The 22,731-nt window shown below is 34.8% G+C and overlaps 1 protein-coding gene and 1 long non-coding RNA gene across 2 annotated transcripts in view; one reads left to right on the top strand and one right to left on the bottom strand.

Annotated features, from left to right (window-relative positions):
- The window catches only part of Apc (APC-like), a 137,471-nt gene that overhangs the window by 37,491 nt on the left and 77,249 nt on the right, over positions 1-22,731 (top strand). The gene's annotated exons all lie outside the window — the stretch shown is intronic.
- On the bottom strand, positions 13,898-16,796 carry LOC147073316 (uncharacterized). Its single transcript, XR_015070435.1, has 2 exons — positions 15,192-16,796; positions 13,898-14,878 (listed from the first exon to the last, which is right to left on the bottom strand). It is a non-coding gene; the product is annotated as an uncharacterized LOC147073316 (long non-coding RNA).

The following is a 22,731-nucleotide window of genomic DNA, read 5'->3' on the forward strand; positions in this document are numbered from 1 at the left end:
ACTTTAAGCACTCGAAATAATACACTAGCATTAACACACCTTCTACAAATGTAATGCATAGATCAATGCTTTGGAAATCGATATTAGGTACCACCGGTTTTTGTGTGAATGACTAGTCTGACTTTGACAGTGCTGATGAATAACAGGAATGTATATTATTTATTAATAACACCGATAGTTAATATAGGTATTTGATTTGAGAATTTTTTATAATTCAATTTGAAATGAGAAAGGGCGAATCAATATGTCAAGCAATCTGGGATCTGATTTTGACAGCTGAAAAGTGGACCACTCGTTGCTTGTGCAAAAAGTTAAGCTCAGGCTTTATTAATCTAAAGATGGCGGTGGGTTGCCTTTAAAGCCTGTTACAAATGTAATGTAACTGCGCTGAGCATGTATTTTGTACAAGTATACATTTATTTTGCATGACATTATTGCACAAGCGAAATTAAAGTTTTCGACTTCTATACAGTAGATACCTATTGAGTATACTTACGCATGCGTAATTGCGCAGCTATAAAAGAATGTACAATGCAGCAAAGACTCGCGATTTTACAAGGCCCACTAAGGTCCCGAAAAATCATATAAACTAAGCTAATAAATATTTCCGTCAAATGTTGGTTGGTACCACCTCACAAATAATTTTTGGTCAAAACTCGTTTTTGTCGAATGTCTGGATTGGAAGTAAGCAGGAGCGGCTCTACCTTTAAGTATGCTCGTCAGTCTCCGTTCAAGATTATGTTTGTACATAATACATTTAATGATAATATCAACAATAACGAGGAACAGATGACCGAAATGGGGATTAGCAGTTACATACACATAAATTCGCTTGAAACATTACTCATATTCTATAGTCAAACTTGAGATTGGACGAAATCTTAGAAAATAGAGACTAAATGCACTAAATAAATGATACTCAATCTCCGTTCAAGACGAAGTACATAGTAATACCATACCGATGAGAGAATACAGTTGTTAATATATGAGTACCTTGGTATCAAAGTGGGACATACGCCACCTCCCGCTAAATTCATGTTTTAATTGATTATGGTAGTGCAAGTGATGCACTTTTCAAAAAATCCACTAAAAGTATCAAAAACGGTAGTTTTCATAGAGATTTTTGAGTTTAAAGTTGGTATGTTATATGAAAAACGGTCACTTTTCACACATGTTTGTCAGTCTCCTGTAAAATTTTGTAAATGGCTTATGTCCCACTTTGATACCAAGGTACTCATATAGCAGTGGCGAAGGGTGGAGGTAGGCTGTTATGATCCGCCATAAATAGTGCACACTAAACTTTGTCAGTCATACGTATTTTGTTTTCATTGAACTAAGGCCACAATTGACAGACGGTGTTGGTTAGTTTTTAAAATTCAATTAAACCCTGCGAACACCAAGCCATAATAGATAATAGTCAAAAAATCCACGTCTATCTATAAAATATCTAAAATTATGCCATTAAATCATATATTATTTTGGATATTTTATAGATAGAATAATATTTTTTATCTATTATTGTTTGGTTTAGGCTGGGGTTAGTGAGTTCAGACAAATTAACCAACAACGTGTGTAATGTGTATTCCTAACTCAACCAAAACAATGAAAAAGTTTGTACAATTTTGTCGGATCGCCCAAAGTATACCAAAACTATTATGATTTGGTTTAGACAGGGTTTACTTGATTTTTAAAAACTAACCAGCACCATCAGTATATTGTAGTCTTAGTTTAATGACAAAGAAATACGTATGACTAACAAAGTTTAATTGTGCACTATTTATGGCGGATCTTAATAGCCTACCTCCACCCTTCGCCACTGATATAAATATGGGTACTTTAAACCTAATAAAGCTACTTTACCAAAAGTGGAAGTGGATGAGGTATTGAAAAGGCTCGGCATGCCTGTACCAGATTAAACGGATATGGGGTAAACCAAGGCAATCACTTAATGCCGAATATTAATCGAAGGGCAAAACAACCCTCGGACGCGATAAATCACTCGACAAAATGAATATTCACGTTTTGTAAATTAAGCATCGGACGATAGACGGACTGGGGTTGTCTGGGCTTGACGGGGAATTTGTTACATTTACATGAAGCCTTGTACGATTTATTTTTGAGGTCACTTTCTTTTTTTTGTGGCAAAAAACTATTGTTAGGCTTTTTGCGTCAATCATTTCAAATCCTACGGGAATATAGAACGTACGTTGTGAATCATTTCTCATCGTTGGGATAACGCTAGGCCATCTGCAATAATTAGGCAACTTAACAAAATTGCAAGATCCTTCGATGGTTTCACTAAATTGAAAGCTACATTAAGTATTAATACAGAACGCGATAAAATAATATGTATATTATTTACAATACAAATTGTTTAGAGTAGGTACTTGTCTATGTTGACTTCATTGCCGAGAAATTTGTTCGTGCCCTGGCCTGACTGATGATGATTGCTTGTGGGTCGTTTGGGAAATAATTGTAGTGCTGTGGACATGAAACGAGAGGTGAAAAACTATTACAAAGTCGTTCTTCTTATCTAGGTGAATTTAGGTGATAGGTCAATTATTTCAAATCCTATGTGAGTACTTATTGACATAATTTACACAGTCTGAGATCTTTAATCATTTGTATTTCTTGTGATACCGCGGGGCTCTACAATAAGGCCACCCCATAAAGTTATCCGATCGTATTCAATATTTGAAGACAGTCGGCACGTTATGTGTCCCATGGTTTTATGGTCTATACTCTAAATAGTCTAAATCTAAAGTAATAAAGCAAACCCTGCTTCAGAACACTTTCAACTGATAACTTCAATGTTTATCTAACTAAAAATACGGAATTCGTGCGAATAATACGAGAATTATATATATTTTTTTGTATTTATGCTTTTCTACTGTTTAATGACTTTTATATCATCATCATCATCAGCCGGGGTCAATCCACTGCTGGGTGAAGGCATCCCCAAGCATTTTCCAACTCTCTCCCTGTGTCGTTCGCTGCCACGTGTTTCCGCCGAACTTTATCAGTTCGTCAATCCACCGGCTTTTAGGGCGACCCTGTGGCCGTTTTGTGCCCCTTGGGTACCACTGGATGACGGCATTTGTCCAGCGGCCGTCCTTTCGGCGAGCAATATGCCCCGCTCATCTCCATTTCAGCTGTTTGGCAACGTCTATTACATCGCGTACTCCTGTCTGCTTCCTAACCCATTCGTTTCTCTTACGGTCCTTTCGCGTGATGCCCAACATACACCTCTCCATGCCTCACTGTGTGACTCTTAGCCTTTGGACATCTCTCGTGTTGAGGGTCCACGTCTCGCAGCCATACGTGAGCACGGGTAGCACACATCGGTTGAACACCCTACGCTTAAGACATAATGGTAGGTCACTCTTGAAGATACTATTCAGACGTCCGAAAGCACTCCATCCCAGCTTTGTTCTTCGAGCAATTTCATCGTGCATGCTTCCGTCTATGGGCACCTGCTGTCCGAGATAGACGTAGCTGCTGACTTGCTCGAGTTGGGTGCCATTAATACAGATAATCACAGTGTCCGAAAAACAGTTCCTTATCACTTTTGTCTTTGAGACGGTTATCATAATTTTTATATAGTACTGTTTAAATAATATTCCTTTGTTTCTAAATGTCATGTTGCGAACATCTTGAATTAATAATTTGTAATGTTCATTATATTATGTAAAAATAAATTTGAATTTGAAAAACCGATTTTATGGTTGAGTTGGGTTGCAGTGAACAAAAATTCCGAGTATCCGCCTGCACATTGAGGATAATCATGTAACGAAGGTGGAATATGTACAATACCCCACTTGCTGTCTACACGAAGACTACAGCTGGGATAATGAAATTAAAATGGCAAAAAGTACCTTTTTAAAAAAATAAGCATCTCTTCTGCAATCGATACAAAGTTCTTGGCTCTCAATAAAGAGCGATCAGGTGCTATATTATGATACCCGTAATAGTCTACGGACTCGAAACTGGACGTTAAAATAACGGACATTAGGAAGACGTGGAATGTGGTTGTATCGGCGTAGCATGAAACTAATATATCATGAGTTGATCACATTACCAGCGAATTTGTGGGTTTGAATTTCAAATTTAATGAATAGTTTAAATTCCTAGAAATAAATAAATACACGTATAAATAAATACATAAATAACGAGCCAATACGGCAAGACTTTTTATAGCTACTAAGTTAATAGCTCCGTCAGCCATATTTTCCGCAATGAGAAGTGTGTTTTACTGATTACTCAAAATAATGCTGGGGTAGTAGAGAGAGATGGTGTTGGTTATGCAACCTCTGTAAGTGACTCGTGTTCAAGGCGTTGGGAATCTAAAAGATTGACCCATGATACATGATAGGGAGGTGTAATGCAAGTTGTTCACTAATCGATATCAAAAAAACGGTGGCTAGCCCTTTGACCATTTCCCTATTAGTGCAACAGCACACGTGCGGATTACATTCACGTGATAACTTTCCAACGCGAACAGCTGATGTTCGTTTCCATCTCCTCACGTTTTATTACTCGTGTTATTGTAAAATAGCACACAACAACATCGCATTCGGTTACTAATCGCTGCATTGCTGGCCAAGAATGCGACTGCAAATACCTCAAATCGCGTGACTGCATACTGACATATCATAATGCGACACTGCCTTCACATCAGATTTACTATTGTCGTAATGTGGGACGATATAATTAATATTATGTGTTATACACAACTTTTAACTAATTCTATACACGCCCTCTCGATAATCTAAAAAGTAGCACAAGCACTTAACGAAATATTTATCTGGCGTTAAGTTAGTGGAACTCCATCATCGTGGTTAGAAACAGACCCAACGAATGTTGTTTCTCACCTTTGGTTTACGGAAGATTGGCTACATACAGCAGACAGTAATTTTATTATTTATTCTAACTAAGTTATTGTCTATCATTATTTACTTGTTCACTTTATGATAAATGGTTCCGTTGTTTATTAGTGGGCAAAAAGAAAAATCTAACGGTTTATAATATAAACAAAGACATTGGAAATTTGGCTATAAATGTGCTCGTGATGAAAATAAGGTTGGGAACCCCAAATTATAAAAGATACACTCCAATCCGTAGTATTAAACGATACCCTATCTGTTTTTCAAACACTGCGGTCAATCTACATTTTTTCTGTATCGACATGGTAATTAATTTTCTTCAATATTCTTTTGAATACATATTATGTATTAACAAACCGCCTTTTTTATGATATAATATTATAATAATAATATAATTATAAAAATGTTTTTAATAATCCCCGCCTCCCGGGTGTTTCGCACCCCAATACCCCGGCTTGACGTGTTCCTGCTTTCAATATTAGGTACCTACTTAATATGTTGTTTTTTCATTAACTATCATTTCTGTACTAAGATGGCAAAACGTGATGTTTTTTTTATGAAGGTATACATACTTAACTAAATTTTCAAAAAAAAAAAAACAGACTCGTCTCAGTGAGATCTACAAGATATCAAAATATGGTATGGCCAGGTCTTATAGGTCGGGAGATTTATCACCTTTGTCAATATTTGATACCTATGTCCATTGTTTGAATGTCTTTCGAAGTTTAAAATTGCTCTCCTGAACAATTTAGGAAAACGGACATATCGTGTTTTACCATCTTACACAGATTTTCAATGTACCTAATTGTTACGTAATATAATCATTTTGGTCTATTTATAATATTATCACGTTTCTTCACACGTCTCTCGTGCGGTGGCAATGTCTGATAAAGTAAACAATCGTGCAAAGCAAAAATAACCATTCGATACGTCATATTGATTGAATTCAACAATTATTTTATTCTCACGTCCAGCGCATTACGCAGATATATTATTAGACCGCGTGTCCCGTCTAGTAGAAGTGCATCGATAGTTATTTCGATACCTACTTATTAGCCATTGATACTTTTCTTCCGATGCGATATCGGTATCGACACTCTTTTGTGAGTATCGAATCATTAGTTACTTTCCCCCTGGTTAAAATATTGAACTGTGATTAATGATTACAATACATAATATGCATATTTGAAATATTTTAGCGATTATTTTCAGTCTAGTTTTTTTCCTATATTTTTGCTTCAGAGATATATATCACGTCATGTATGATGTACCTACTTAAAATATAAAATTGTAATCACTGAACAGATTAATATATACAATTCCGATAGGGTTTTATATGTGTGAGTGTCCTACGAAAATGAAACACATTATACACGTGCATTAGTGTGTGTTGAAACCTTCAAATACACCAATATTGAATGAGCGTCAGTGCATTAACTGATAGCAGTTGTCAGAACGAAGGACAAGCGTATTCTTGTATTCACACTCGAGATCGGTCGCCTACACCCGTTAGATATTTCAGTTCCCATTATTTCTGAGTTCCCTTGTAATACATATTTTCAAGTTGATAACTTGACAACATAAAACAGTTGTATCTTACAGAGTTGCCAGTTTTTAATGTATCACGAAATACAGTATAATATGTAGGCACCGATAAATGGGGTGAGATTAGACCAATGCTATTTTCATAACATTTTGTAACAAATTAATATTTTAAGCTTCAGATTTTGTTAAATAGTCATGGCTCATGACTACATACATTTGGTACCCATTACATCATGATTATTGTTTTTCAATTAAGTAAACACTGTATTTTTTGCAATATTAAAAAGAAATCAATATTCATTTGAAACGATACCGTGTACATAGTTGCTTATTCATTTTTAAGGGGTTATCGTCAGCCTATAATGTGGGTCCCAGCATCGAATCCTGGGTCTGGCAAATACACATCGTTTTTCAATTTGCGTTTGGAGTCAGCGTATGGACCTAATAGGTTGAGCAAGTGGCTTATATCCATTTCTCGTAAAAAACAAAAAATTGCAAATACAAACCTTCACTCTGTGGAGGCCCATTTGATCTTATTAGGATCGGACATGGTCAACAGAAGAAAGTTTGATATACAATTTTGATATGTGGATACATAATTGATTAATAGACAGAACTGTTTTGATGGTTGTTTTATTGTATGCACTTGTACATTGGTAATATTAATTTAGTTGTTTATGTGAATTTAGTATTTAATAGTTTTACGTCATTTCCGAACTGAGTATTCGTGACACGATTATGATTGAGAGATTAATAAATTGTGAACCACTCAGCGCTCGAAATGGACTGGAACGCACCGGAGCGCAGCTCCTGTTCGTGAAATCCCCGTCATTATCGTTCCGTCTCGTGGAAAAATTAAATATTGCATTCTGGTTCGTGAATTTTATCATTAAAACGTATTATTAAAATTAATTTACTTTACTTACATATATTTCTTAAAGTTGATACGAAATTTGTCGGAATAATAGTAAAAAAATATATTTATGACATGACGTAAACCTCCTGGCGCTGACAACATTATGCCTTTAGCTTGCATGTCACAAATTTAAAGACAGTTACTCCATCTGAGCTTGGCAGGTATATTTCCAATAATACATACAGCTGTTATCATTATCATAATATGAACAATTATCTAGCGCTCCGGTTCGTAAAATCTTCCATTTAGAGCACTGGAACCACTTGATTGAAAGGTTTGATATCGACTGAATATTATAATATTATGATGAGTTCGAGTGACGAGTACCTACTTAATTATCGCCTGAAGTCGTTAGTTGTAGTTTATGTTGATAGATGTTACTATAACCGATACCAAGTATCAATACATTTTCTTTCGATATGACAGCCCTATATGCACATACTCGTGTGCACAAACAAATACGGCTTCTGTTGACTGTTCGTTGGTGCATCATTAATCCTGCCTAATCCACATGCCACCGGTGCACGTGCGACATGGTTCTGGTATACATAGGTATCTAAGTATGTACATTATCCGAATCGTTTTCATCTCTCCTGTGTACCAGTGGGTGAGTGGGCAAATAGGTTCTGGTAAAGTAAAACAGCTACAATATATTATTGCATGGCAGCAGTGACGTCCCGTGGGGGTAGGCAGATTGAGCGTCGCTAGGGGGCGGCAGTTATTCGAAAGGCGGCAAATCGAGGAGAATCATTAGGTATACCTATGTAGAAATTGCTACCTAAGCTTAGTAATAACTATTAATTAATATAAAAGGTTTAACAGGACTGTAGTTTTTTTTGTCGGGTTTGCGATGTCTAGTGTACTTTCGTTGTCCTTGGACGTCGTGTCCTTGATGACCAGCAATGATATATGCAATGGTATCCAACAATATTTTTGCCAGTCACTCGCGAGTTTTGGAAGTTATCAGGTGTATTTTTAAATGCATCTATGCAAATTGTCTGCCGAAGCAAATATGCCATTTAAATAGAATTAGATTTCGTGGTAATTATATTTTGTTACTAGGTAATATATCCATACAACACATTTCTTAGATATTGGAGTCGTGAAAGGATAACATAAAATACGGTATAAGAAATGGGGCGGCATTTTAGCCCTGCCTAAGGGCGGCATTTTGTCTAGGGACGTCACTGCATGGCAGGCACATCTAACTTCACGTACCTAAACTGTGATCCATTATCAAGATTGGCAATGACCTGCCTTACTCTCTTTCATTGTTATTCTTCAACTTGAATAAACGTATTAAATTTGGGTGGGGGGATACTGATGTGTTACAAATGATTTTTTTTAGAATATTATACGTTTTGTTTTCTTTTGTGTACTCATTGCACTCATTGTCGATCAATTATCCTACTGTATAAAGAGGCTACTGCGCGACGGTGAGGAACGACAGTTTAGTTTAAAGCGGACGGATTCACATCTTATTCTCTTACTCCTGCGTTAAGCCGTGAGCGATGCAATGCGAATCAAGTGATATGACTAGGTCTCGCCGTCTTCCTCATAATTTCTTGTTTCGACCATATCCGATCCCAATAGGATCATATGGACCTCCACAGAGTAGTTTTAACTCTAACTAACTACTAACCTGCCATTGGTAATGCCAATTGGGAGGGCATTAACTCTGTTCAACCGAATCATTTCGGATATTTACATATTCCACATACGTGAGGTGGGTATTTTTATAAGTGGGCATTGTTTTATAAATTCAGGGTCTACTTAGCTCATTCGGTGTACTTCTTTGTATATAAATAATAATTTTGTATTTACACTTTCTACTGTTTAATAGGTAGCTTAATACGGATCTATCTCTTTTTTTATATACCTACCTATACAGTTTTAATAATTTTTCTTTATTCTTTATTTTTATGTCATGTTGTGAACGTCTTAAACTAATAATACCTATGTGCTGTTCATTATATATAAAATAAATACAATTTGATTTGATTAACAGATTTTTGGTTTTACGATAAATGGATGTTAGCCACTTGCTCAACCTATTAGATCCATACTCTGACTCCAACACAGATTGAAAAACAATGTGTATTTGCCAGACCCTCGGTTCGAACCTGGGACCCACGAGATCAATAACCGACGCGTAAACCGCTCGGCCATCGTAATAGAAATGGTTAAAGCTTTCCTTTGAAATCTCAATGAAAACATTATATTTCAACTGAATGTACTTACACTGTTTTTACATTTTCACTACTATATTATTATGTGCATATGGTATAATCGACGAGTTGGATAATGTTTGTTGTATGGCATTAGTTTTCTGTAGACAGCATCTTCAATCTTGATTAACTAACAATATTAATCCAACCATCAACTTTCTAAAAAGGCATGTCATATGGCGTTGTAGATAAAACTTCACACTATTGCCAAGATAAACACTTTTAGATAAGTTACGAAATGGCCATTTCGAATACGAAATATCTTTCACAGAATAGCATTCACACGTTGACACAAATTTAATATAGAAAAAAATAAAATGACTACAATATTTATGTAGCCTGTCAGAATCTTTCCATATTTTCCGGACAACGCGTCCAAAAAACTGCAGAATGCGTCTAATATTGTCGAGAGCCGTTCCTTTGTAATATAAAATGATTTGACAAATATTCATCCTGTGCTATCCAAGAAATACGAAGGATTCGACGCCAATACCGCGTTTCGAAATCATCAATTCCTTTCTGCTCCATTGCCCTCAGGATACATGACTGAACACCGTACAAAAATGCTAGAATTTTTAAAATAACAAAATCTAGAAACTAGCAATAGGAATTCACCGCACAAAAATATTGTACCTATGACTGTCTCTCTCTGCAAGTTTACAAATTTCCTGTAATTGGATCCAACTTTTTGTCTGTCATAAATGCCAATTAGTCTGACTTTACAACTGAAGTGAACTTCAGTACTATCGCACGGATACCCACTTCTATATTTAGCACCCTCTCCCCCAAGCTTAAATGCCAAGCTGGGGAGAAAGAACACGGACGATCGCTTGTTAAAGAGCTACCCTTTGGTATGCAAAGCTATGATAGCCTCGTTATGTTGTATCCGTATGACGTAGACGTATGTACCTACATATTTATTGAAATTGTAGTCCACTTTGTAAGTAATATTTTCCGATTACTTTGTGGTAAAACCATGAAATTTGGGTTAGTTATAATATTAATGTTCATTTTATCAAATAATTATTGTAGTGGTGAAGCTTATTAGGTGCGCTGTTCGTAGATCTATATTATCTATAGTAAAATATTACAAATAATTCAGGTAAAAAAATTGTCATCATTTTGAATGTCACATTCATGAGAGATAAGGTACAAAAGACCTGCATATTGATTTTATGCAAATCTGGTATTATGTTCAAGCGTTATTATGAGAAGTTTTAAACTGTTTGAGGTATCGAAAAACGCTATATTTAATGCCATTTGCCAGATGCAATATTTGTAAGCTAGATGCCTATTAAACATGCTAGATCTGACAAGAAAAACAAATTGGCAAGGCTGTCTATAATGGCTTCATATCTATAATGGGTTTTCACTATATTTGCCTGACGAATACCTAATGCCAAGGGTAGAGTCACAATTATAAAGTAGGTATTGCACTCTCAGTGATATTGAAGAGAATAAAGAAGAAGACTAACCATCATGATATTTATTGAAGAGAATAAAGAAAAAGACCAACCATCATGATATTACAAAACAACAATTTATTGTGTATTTTTAACCACATTCAAATTGATTTATATTACTTACGATGAACAATATAAATTACAAATTCAAAACGTTCACAACATGGTATAAAACAAAGAAAACATGTGTTACATAAGAAGTACACGTAATAGAAGCACAGTGAGTGAAGTTGTTCCTATTTTGAAAATTCATAAAACAAGGTCCACCTAATCGTCCCGAACTCGTAAGTGGAATAATTGTTTCATTACTATGTACACGATTTAATGTTTAATAATACAGATTTGAGTGTCTGTAATTTTGAATAATTTGCCAATTTGCTAAATGTTTTACACCAGTCAATTTTTCTCTTTTATACAATGGTCAATTTTCCAATCCCTGAAGTGTTGCGTACCCATTTTACAACGTTTTTCTTAGCTCGTATTTTTATTTGTCCGGTACAAATCTTGCAATCGATTTTTAACTAACTTCCCGACTAGCTAGACATTTGAAACTTTTAGAATATATCAGAACACGATGCCAATGCATTTTTTTAATACTTTTAGCCATCTTTAAGTAGAATTGAATTCATTTTCAGTTAATTCTGTTTTGTATGAAAAGTTATTTCGACACCATTATTGGTTGCTAGAGGTCTGGGGTCTTAGCACCTAAATTATTAATATATACGTGCGTTACTATGGAAATCAATATGACATTTCAGTATTATTTCTATCAAGTACAAATTTTTTTGATCGTTTAAGCTAGTCAAGTCAAGTTTATATGATTCAACAGAAAATTTAAAAACGTTGTGTTTTAAAAGTTCTTTTTATCTTGTAATTATTTACGTATTATTCCGTTAGTTTGCCGTTTTAATGAAATTATTCGAAAAAGTGCATCGTATTCATTTCGTTTTAGTACAGGAACTTTTACAGTTGGACCACGAAAATAATTTCACATTTATAATTAAATAATCATTGTCGTTTTTATTCTGACGCTTTTTCGCATCACGTCTGTGTCAGTATCACAAAGTAGGCGATTTGAATAATCGAAAACTAGCAAAGCTGATTACCGTAGAGAATAAACTCTTAATATACTATAGGTGTGCTATTATAGATTTTTGCCTGTTTAAGTTATGTAGGCGCGTGAATCATAACTTGACTTTTATTATCTTACTTCGGAATTTTGTTGTAATAAAAGATAAATCAGTAAATCCAGTTCCCAGTAACATGGGTCACTTATTGTAAATGATTATAGCTGCCTTATTGTTGGTGGCGATGCTTTTGGGTCATTTATTTATGTATGTATTCACAAACATAACTATCACAAGCGAGTTAATATCGCCGTATCAACCTCGCTAACAGATGCCATTTTGGTTTCCAAAAACCAAAACAATTCTATGTAAAAGTTTCTATAGTAACATATAGATCACGATGCTAGGTACCTAAAACAAAGTGATAGACATGTGGATATTTTTGAGAGGTCTTGAAAAGAATCTTTGTGGCTGTTCAAGAGGATGGCATTCAAAGTTCACGTGGCATATGAAAATGCAGCGACTGCGCTGGATCGGCCACGTGCATATTTACCGAAGGAGTTACCAGCAAGGCATCCCATGGAAGGAAGAACGGACATGGACGGCCGAAATTGATCAGCAAACAAAGTGATAGACATGTGGATATTTTTGAGAGGTCTTGAAATGAATCTTTGTGGCTGTTCAAGAGGATGGCATTTAAAGTTCACGTGGCATATGAAAATGCTGCGACTACGCTGGATCGGCCACGTGCATATTTACCGAAGAAGTTATCAGCAAGGCATCCCTTGGGGGGAAGAACGGACCTGGACGGCCGAAATTGAGATGGTTAAACTGCGCCACAGAACATTTACGAAAGGTCGGTCAAAACAACTGGAGAGTGTCGGCACTTGATCTTCTGTATTTTGAAGAAGTCCAAAAGCCATGTAAGAGTGCTGTAAATGATGACGTCTTATAAAAGAACTCACTATTAATCTAGTATAGCCGTTAATCAGAATTCACAAAGAAGAGACTAAGTGATTTAAAATCCTAAGTCTAAGTGATTGTAAACCAACGAAATAATTTTGCAGAGACTGCTCGATTTTGATTGAATAAATTGAGTGTAGAATCTTCCTTAGATAATATAATAGGTATAGCAGTTACGATTACTGTAAAAGATAAAGTAAGAACCCATATACTCGTACTTATCCCTAATAAGTGTTAATACAGAAATTGTATGAGAGTAATATTTGGGTCAAAGTATTTCGGACGACTTTTATCATAGAAGCAAAAATAGAAAACCCAATTCTTTCTTGAACATCGGCCTAGTTTTTTTTGTTGCTTATTGTCCACCCTGTTGCTTTCGATTCTGAAGAAATAACTCACTTTATAATATTATTATGAAGTTCTTTATGCCTTTATGCGTCAGAGTTTCTGAAACTTTCAAACTACCGTCCCCTTTTGAACCATTTTTTTGACCGTGTCCGATCCTAAGATCATATCCGCAGAGTGGAGATTTGTATTAACATATTTTTATTTTTACGAGAAATTGATGTAAACCACTTGCTCAACCTATTAGGTCCATAATCTGACTCCTAACGCACATTGAAAAATAATATTTGTATTTGCCAGACCCAAGATTCGAATCTGTGACTTACGACATTATAAGCCGACGCGTGAGGCGCTTCGCCACCGTGGACGTTTTCAACCATAGCATATTGATAATAGTGATAACAACAAACATTCCAAAATTTTAATATGAAATGCATATTATATCTTCATATAAACCTATCGACTTTTATAGACACATAACATGACAGATATTGAAGATAACCAGACAAATCCATGCGTGCGTATAGCCTAGAGATGTCACGAAATATGACAAAAATATGCACTTAAGATGAGAGGTATCAATTTGTAATGCATACTTCCCTCTTCTACCAGTCTTGCGCCCCCGCATCCCTGCTTGTCCACAAATGAAACCAGATAGGACTGATACTGACGACACTTACTTGATTATTTATTCGTAGCAAGGATCATCAATTTTATCAGAGCCGTTATTGCGTTAATATACTTTATAGTACGGGTGTATCTTTTTGTCGAACACACAATTGAACTTGTCGAATATATCCTAAACATAGGATTCTTGGTCTTCAGCAGTTATCTTAAAAATAGTTCGGTTTACAATAATGTTTATTGTGTTTTCTGTAGATATACGATTGTGTTTTGGTTAGGTACGTTATACGTTGATGATTTGTGTCATATAAGTACATTTGTTTTCTGAAAGTATATGTTGTTAGGGTGACATTTTTAACACCCTTTAATTCACGTCTGAATACATTACGATAGGCACCTAAAATGTCACGTCTTGTTCACCCTTACTTTGGGCGCATTGTATTTCCTATTGTTCCCTCGAATAATTAATATGACTGATAAAAGCTGCATGCAGTAGATTTTGTTAAGTTAATGGAAGCGATAAATTTAGTTCAAAGCTCCTGCCGCGCGAGGTAGCTCAAAAGCTTTCACCGTTGGACGAGTATTATGCAAATGACTTCAGTACCTAGGCCTTACGTTTTTGTGAAACTTTCATAAGTACCGAGTGCTTTTTTATACTCACCCCGTTATCATATTAAGCTCTTCCGACGTAAAGCGACCGGTGAATGTATCGCCGAGCTTTTTTACGATTCGCGGAAAATTTACCACAAGGACAATAATTGCCCGATTTTTATGGTCGCTGCATTATGCATAATGAAAAGTTTGGTATATAGTTAATATGCTTCTAAATCCTATTGAAAGAATTCTCGAAAAAAAATAACCTAATTGGAGCAATACGCTTTTGCAGATTAAGCTACCGCCCTTACAAATAGTTATACATAATATTTGAGAGGTTGTTGAAAATTTTGTGCTTATTATCAATCAAGAATTTCTGAAAACGCTCATCAGAAAATATAACCAATAGGTAAAATCTTTTTCGAAAAAAGTAAGACATCCGGCAGGATCGAACCTGCGTCTTTTGGGTTTAGCGCCCTGTGCATTACCACTATGCTACGATTGCCATGGTTAATTGCGATAAACTTTGCCTTTTTAATACCTGCTTATAAGCGGTGTCTTACTTTTTTCGAAAAAGATTTTTTCTATTGACTATATTTTTGTTTTCAGAATTATACATGTTTAATAATTAGAATGGTACATTCTTACATCTTGTATATTATTCGTTGAATAAAAGAAATAGTTAATTAAATCAAGAATGTTACATTCTTAAATTTTGTACATAATATGTATTATATTATGTTATTTCGTCTTGAATAAACAATGTAATTATGAAGGTAATTAAATTAAACTGGCTATATAAGTAGGTATCTCAATATCTCTAATAATTTAATATGTGGAGTAGGGATATATTTTATTAATTCTTGGTTGATATAGATGTTAATTATTTTAACGTACACGTCGTATAAACTACCGCATCAGTATAGAGATGCTCGATGAAAATTCCATTCCGCTTGAATACTATTCTGCCTTTTATTGCCCGGTGAATTTTCCTTCGTGCATATCATCGTGGTGAATTTATTGTGCAGTCAAATGCATACTTAGTGTGACGTTTTTATTATAACCACCCCCGACCCCACATCTGGGTCTTAACATCGTATTAAACCAAAACACAACACCCGTCCCGTGAAATTTCGATAGGAAGTATAAATATTGCATTACCGATGTCCCGCTCCCGGTTTCCGATTGGGCGGTCGGGGGCGGCTCCGGAGTCCCGCCGTATCGAGCGGCGCGTGCGCCCCTGCCGCGGCGCATCCGCCCTCCCCCTCGGCCCGCCGCTGGGTGCCCCGTCTGGAAGAGAACCCGAAACCTGGGGACCAGCGCACTCGACTGGCGGGATCGCGCGCCGCGGACGCTGTCACTCCTGCACTTCTCGTGAAGTGTTCCATTCGGCAATGGTGCTACCGACGCGTCATTAAATCGGGAATTATGCTATGGTCTATCATTGCCTGTTTGATTCTGTGCTACGGCCGACTCATCTTAATCATTGTGTTTTAGTAACTGCCCTATGACAGAATTCTACCATAACACGGTAAATTAACATAACATCATGTTTAAAAGGGATCATTGTGTATGTGCACCTATAATTAGTATTGTATTGTTTTAAAGACTATGAAGTGATTTTATATTGTTTTCTTACACCTGAAGAAGAAAATATATAATCTCACCTGTGTTAGGTGTTTCGTAATGTTACCATACTAAACCTGTCATTGTTATCTATTACGATTCGTCGTTTTTTTAATATTCATTGTGTTTCTCATAACAAGGCATAAATTTAATGTTGTATTGATTATCTGAATATTTGTATCCATTGTTTAAAAAAAAAAACAACAATATTTAGTGTTTCTCCTGTAACTAGTTTAAATATTATATTATTATCGACGTGAAATTATTTCAACTCTTTGACGGGAAAACTGTACCATGATACTAGCTGACCAAATCATTGAAATATTGATGAAAATACCATTTTATTATTTGAATTCAATGTGTACTTTAATATTATTATCTATTTTAATATTAACAATGACGTTTCCGCGATGGACTGGTGGTAAAGTGTCCGTTCATAAAGTTGTCGTTCACGGGTTTTCGGAAAAATTTACATTGTGGTAGGCACACACATTGAGTATGGACGCAATACGTCAAGGAAGTGGCTCACATCCATTTCTCGTAAAAAAATAAAGAAAAATATCTTTGGGTGGTGGGGTGGTTAAGACGGTACTTCAGTGAAACGGCAAATAATTTTCAACTATAGGTGCGACGAAATTTTGGACTCGCTGGAAATCGGAGAGCGAACGTAGAGCTGTGAACACATCAATTTGTTTCGTGATGGCGACGGGGGTATTAATTTTTAAATCGTGTAAAGATGACTAAAAAACGTTACTCATTTACTTGAAAAAGAAAACATGTCAATGAATATATTATTATTATTGTTACTAATAGAACAATAAACAGAACATTAAATTGACGCATGTTGGATTTATATAACTAATTATATTTCGTTCGGCACGCGTCATTTACAAAATCCGCGCATCGCCTAGCCATGACCTTTTTAGACCATGCCTCAACTGATGCCTATAAACTATAGCCTTAAGATTCACACATCGGATTGTACAGTCAATAAAAAAGAAAACATCAATTGGTTATGTATAGGTACATATTGCGAGTATGTACCTATATCTGTACGCAAAGTGGCCAATAAAATGTATTCCGTCTACTTCACGTGCACACAGAGACATGACATTTGTTAGAAACCTACCCATCAATGGCGAACGTTGATTTTCAGTTCTTCTAAGATCACAAGGGCCTATCAACAATTTTTGCTACTATGAAATTCATTAAATAAAAGCATACTTTACTCAACTGTAATATAGTTTATGTACGGCATATATTATATGTACGACATAGAGCTTTGTGTCGCCAATGAGTATAATTACGGCATTATCGAAACCGGGACTAACTCAAAACATGCATGTTTGTAGTTAGGCCCCTGTGATCCTAAATCACCGAGTTATAGGGATGCTTGGTGAGGATGATTAATTACTTAATTGGGTTAGCATTTACTTGGTAGAATTCCATTTTACAAGAAATGAAAAATTACATACTTTTGCTACATATTAATTATCTAGAGAGCGTTTTATAACAAATTTAATCTTGGCGATCAGCTGATGATAATAGTGGATACTTATGGTACTACCTATGTGGTAGTTTCGAAAAATATAGTAACTACCTATTTAATAATATTGATATACCTAGAACCTTTCGAAGATGTATATTAATGTAAATTTTGCCATTCAGTTACAGAATAAAAAAACATAATATTATAATATAGTAGTTTATTGTATTATTTTTGGGGATGCTTCACGTCTACAGCATCTATGGACCGCACACCACTGCTACCCACCCGTGTGATAACGTGGTGATAATACATTCGATGAACATAACATTCTAAAGTTCATACAAATTTATGATAAAATCCAATCGATCTCTGGTACTCATTTTCTACATGTAACTAAAATAAAACACGGGTCCCTTTAACTAATTTTACTGTTTGTATTTTCAGTCGATTTGAAACTATACACGTTCTTTGAAAATCGAAAATATATCTGTAATCGAGTTGCATTGCATCGTATTGCCAAAAAATAACATTTTCGGGAAAACTAAATTTAAGATTTTCTATGGACTTTTTAGTTTTACGAGTTTCATTTCGCTGTTATGAATATATTATGTAGTCCAAATGTGAATTGGCTCTGAATAACTATTTTTTTGTAAAATCATACATATACTCAAAATAAATTATAGCTTAAGTGTGTCTTGCAAACTCTATTTTATTTTTATTACTGTTGTATTATTTGCAATATCTAAAATACATAGGTATTATTATTAATTGATGTAGATAAGTCTTTACTTATAACAGCACTGTAAAATCGATCTAGTTTGTTACCTGTTTATAAAATACTTTATTGTGTAGGTATATAAATATAGATATATATTTTTAAAAATAAAATTCTTAATGTTAAATAATTCTGAAATTTCCGTACTCAAGCGTGAATTGTAATTTCTAGAGTTGTGATGGAAATTTCAATTAGATTAGCCGCACGGCCACGGTCGAGTTTTTCACCTCCCCCTCCTCAAGATCGCGTGCGAGATTTTTTCCGCGCGGAGGTAAATAAGGGCTGCATTTCTACACACGCCTGAATTTACGACCTGAGGGTGAAAATTCGTTAAGTAAGCATGGTTATATATTAATTATTATCGTATTAGAAAAAACAATGATGGATCACTATTACTTGAATGGTTCAAGTTATATCCATTTATAATAGATTATTTTAATTTAATCGAATATAAAAATTTGGCCATAAATATTTTGTGGAAATTGAATTTAAATTATAATTTACGAGAGTTTAGTATTATACTATTAACTGAACTCTGTTCTAACACACCACTTAATCCCAAAATCAATAAAAAGGTGATAAATATGATATGTCGTATTCAGGCAGTTAATTATCCCGAGAAGTTAACTGCTAGGCCTGATATTTTTATCGCGTCGTATTAGATTCTAATTGGATGAATTTGGAATCAAATAAGATGCAGTTCCGCTTAGATAACTGCCCTTTTTATGGAATTGCTTCGAGTGATATCCGTGTTATTTTAACGTTACTGTGTTAATTATTTAGAGTAGCGCCTTGCAGGAATTTTCGATAACTTCGTGTTCTATGTGTACCGTTATAGGTATATTTTTAACAGCTATACCATATCCTAAAAAAACTTAAAGACTCAATGCCTGTGAAAATAATACATAACTCTTATCAATTAGAAATTTTAATTAATTCATTTTTGGTAGCTAGGTATATATTTTAAACAATAGAATCTGCAACGACTTATAATGTGAGTTTTGGTATATCAGCATTCTATTACATTTCTTTTCAATGCATCAAAGATAGCTTAGTTGGCTGAGTGCCCATATCTGAGTCAGTTGGTGACTGGTTCGACCCTGCGGCTGGCAAAAATGTATTGCTTTTTCGATGTGTACTTTATCCAATGTAAAAACCCAATCGGATGGGAGAAAATCTTCGTAAAGCCTGCTTCTATAATCACCATTCCACAATGAGCCACAAATGCTCCGCAGAGGAGAGACACGAGAATTTACTTAACATTTTATTTTTAATAGTTGTATCATAGATAATCAGGTATACAATTATCTCGTATTTAAATCTATGTTTGACAATTAATTGGCGGCAATACCACTGTAAAAATAATGTAAATGTTTTTTATGTAAAGTGGTATTATTATTGACTTATTTATATTGTAAAATGATCTAAGTATTTGATTTCACAATTATTTTTGATAATTGAAGTTTTAATTCTGCTGATTTCATTATAGTACATACCGACATATATATTTTTCGTTTCCGGGCGTTTTCGCAACACATATTCGGATGTTGATTTCCCCGAGGCTTTCAATGAACACTGAATTGTGTCCAATGAAATTCGTATTGGCATGTATGGTCCCTTACCAATATTTTGTTTATTTACTATACTCATTTTCTACGTAGCTACATACAATGTAGGTATATCGTACATCAGTGGTTTCCAAACTTTATGTTACTACGCCTCCCTTTTAAAAAAATCTAATCTTGGCGCCTCCCCCCCCTTTATTTCATTAAATAATACGGACACCTTTTTAAATAGCCAAAAATGTACTACTTAATACAACAAAGAAAAAAAAATAATTAAGTAGAAACAAAAAAAAAGATTTTACTGAGTACTTTTATTATATTCATGTTTACATTAATTACATCCTGAAGCGGGCCCCCAGGCCAAAATATTTGGCGGGCCCACCTACCTATCGCTGAGATTAAGGGCAGTGTGGTGCTCTAAAGTAGTGTTTCCTAAATTATACACGGGAGTTATCATTTAGGTACCTATAGCAATCATCATACAGGTATCACATCAAATTGCAATGCACAACTACATATTTAAAATATTTAATAGTCTTTAAACAAAGTAGCGCTGCAGGCGACTTTTTTAAAACTATTAGATTAAATTTGTGATGTCTGTTATGCCCGGGCCCCAGGCTGTTTATAAACTATGCATTTGCAAACTGCAAACCTGTGGCTACATTTGTGTTAAACTTTTCGCGCCTCCCTTTGCAACACTCCGCGCCTCCCCGTTGTGAAATCGCTGTCGTACATGATGTAAGGTAAGGTAGATACAGTTCGGTTTTTGGTTAGTATCTGTTAAAATCTATTAGAAAATGAAATCGATCCTAGGTAAAGAATCAGTCGTCATCCATAATATGTATAATAGAGAGTTTAGAAAAAACTTTACGTATCATTTTATTATTATTCATCTTCTTTTCCGCCGTCTTTTGTCTTCAACGGTAATTGGCTTCCAGAAGTTATCAATGATGACATCATTTTCACTTGTTTCTTTTCATTTAACTAATAATACAGTTTGCAGTGGTGCTGGTTAGTTTTTAAAATTCAATTAAACCCTGCCGAGACCAAACCATAGTTTAGGTAACCTATGAACGATCCGACAAAAATCGTGCGCACTTTTCAGTCATACTTATTTGTTTTCATTGAATTAAGAATAAGTACATAATATTACAGATGATGTTGGTTACTTTTTTTTTTAAATGCTTTAAGCCCTGCATAATAAACAATAAAAAATATTCTTCTATCTATAAAATATCTAAAGTTATGTATGTTTTTAATGGCATATTTTATAGATACGCTAATATTTTTTGACTATTATCTACTATCTATTATATAAATCTCCTACTATGGCTTGGATTAGGCGAAGTTGAATTATTGAATTTTGAAAACTAACGTATGTACACTATCTACACATTGTAGTATATGTTCGATGAAAACAAATACGTTTGACTGACAAAGTTTACTGTGCAATATTTTATGTCAAATCTTCCAACAACCTTCCACTTCAACAACTTCCAAAAACAGCCTACCTCTACCCTTCGCCACTGAATTGTCACGTATGGGTAGAAAATAATGTGCAAAGCAAGACTAGTCCAGACGAAGTTTTTATGTCAACAACCACACCTGTCATCCCTTTACACGAAAACTTGTCCGTATGGGAAGCGGATTACGTCTAACAGGGTTTCGAATAATGGTTAAGGCCAGCAGAGCTTTTCCTCTCAGAGCCAGTCTCGAGTACATATTATGAATATTAATTACTTCGCTTTGTGATAAAATGTCACTTGAATTATGACGTCAGCCCGGTTTAACCTCGGGTTAATTTTAACGCAGTAAAGTGAAAAGGAATACAAGATATTATGTAAGTAATATAGGTATAATGTAGTTGTCAGTGGCGAAGGCTCCATAGTAGGCGATTATTTAAAGCCAACCTTCTAAGAGAAATAGATCTTTAAGTAAATGATTTCATTTAAAAAACAAATAAATAAGTACACTGAAAATTCCAAGATAATTGAGAGTCATCTATCTTCAGAATTTAGAAGTAGGTATATAGTTTTATTTTATGATTTAGTAAGGTTTATAACCATAACTAGCGCCATCTGGATTCAACTATATTATGAAATATTCGATGGGAATTTGAGATGTGGTTTGTATGCGTTTTAGTCACGTGACGACGCTGACGCCAGTCACTGTCTGGCTTTTTATTCCAAAACCATAGGTTGTTTAGTTAGCGCCTACGTCCGGAAGGGCACATTTATTCAAAATAATTATTAATAAGAAGATAATTTAATAAATAATTTCTATGGGATTCAATCACATATAAATATTGATTGTTGTTAAAAATATAAAATAATTTATCTCGCGATTTTTATGTATCAGTTATTTATACCTAAGTCTGTGTATAATATATTTTGAGCATATGTTATGTTTATAAATTTTTAGGAAAATACATAATTCAAACTAATTGCTTATTTATAAACTAATTAAGTATATCTAACTGATTGAGCTTTTGAAATTTCATCGATTTAGTGTACCTATTCATCAGTAGTAATATTGGATTATCTTCTTATTTCCCGTAAATATATCTGACAAGCGTGGCAGCCTACCTCTTTCCAAAAGTCATCCTTCGCCACTGGTAGTTTTAGATAGTTTGTTGTATTTTTTTTATT

Source organism: Rhyacophila brunnea, unplaced genomic scaffold, assembly GCF_057557595.1.
Source record: "Rhyacophila brunnea isolate RB1 unplaced genomic scaffold, BYU_Rbru_1.0 scaffold_18, whole genome shotgun sequence".
NCBI lineage: Eukaryota > Metazoa > Arthropoda > Insecta > Trichoptera > Rhyacophilidae > Rhyacophila > Rhyacophila brunnea.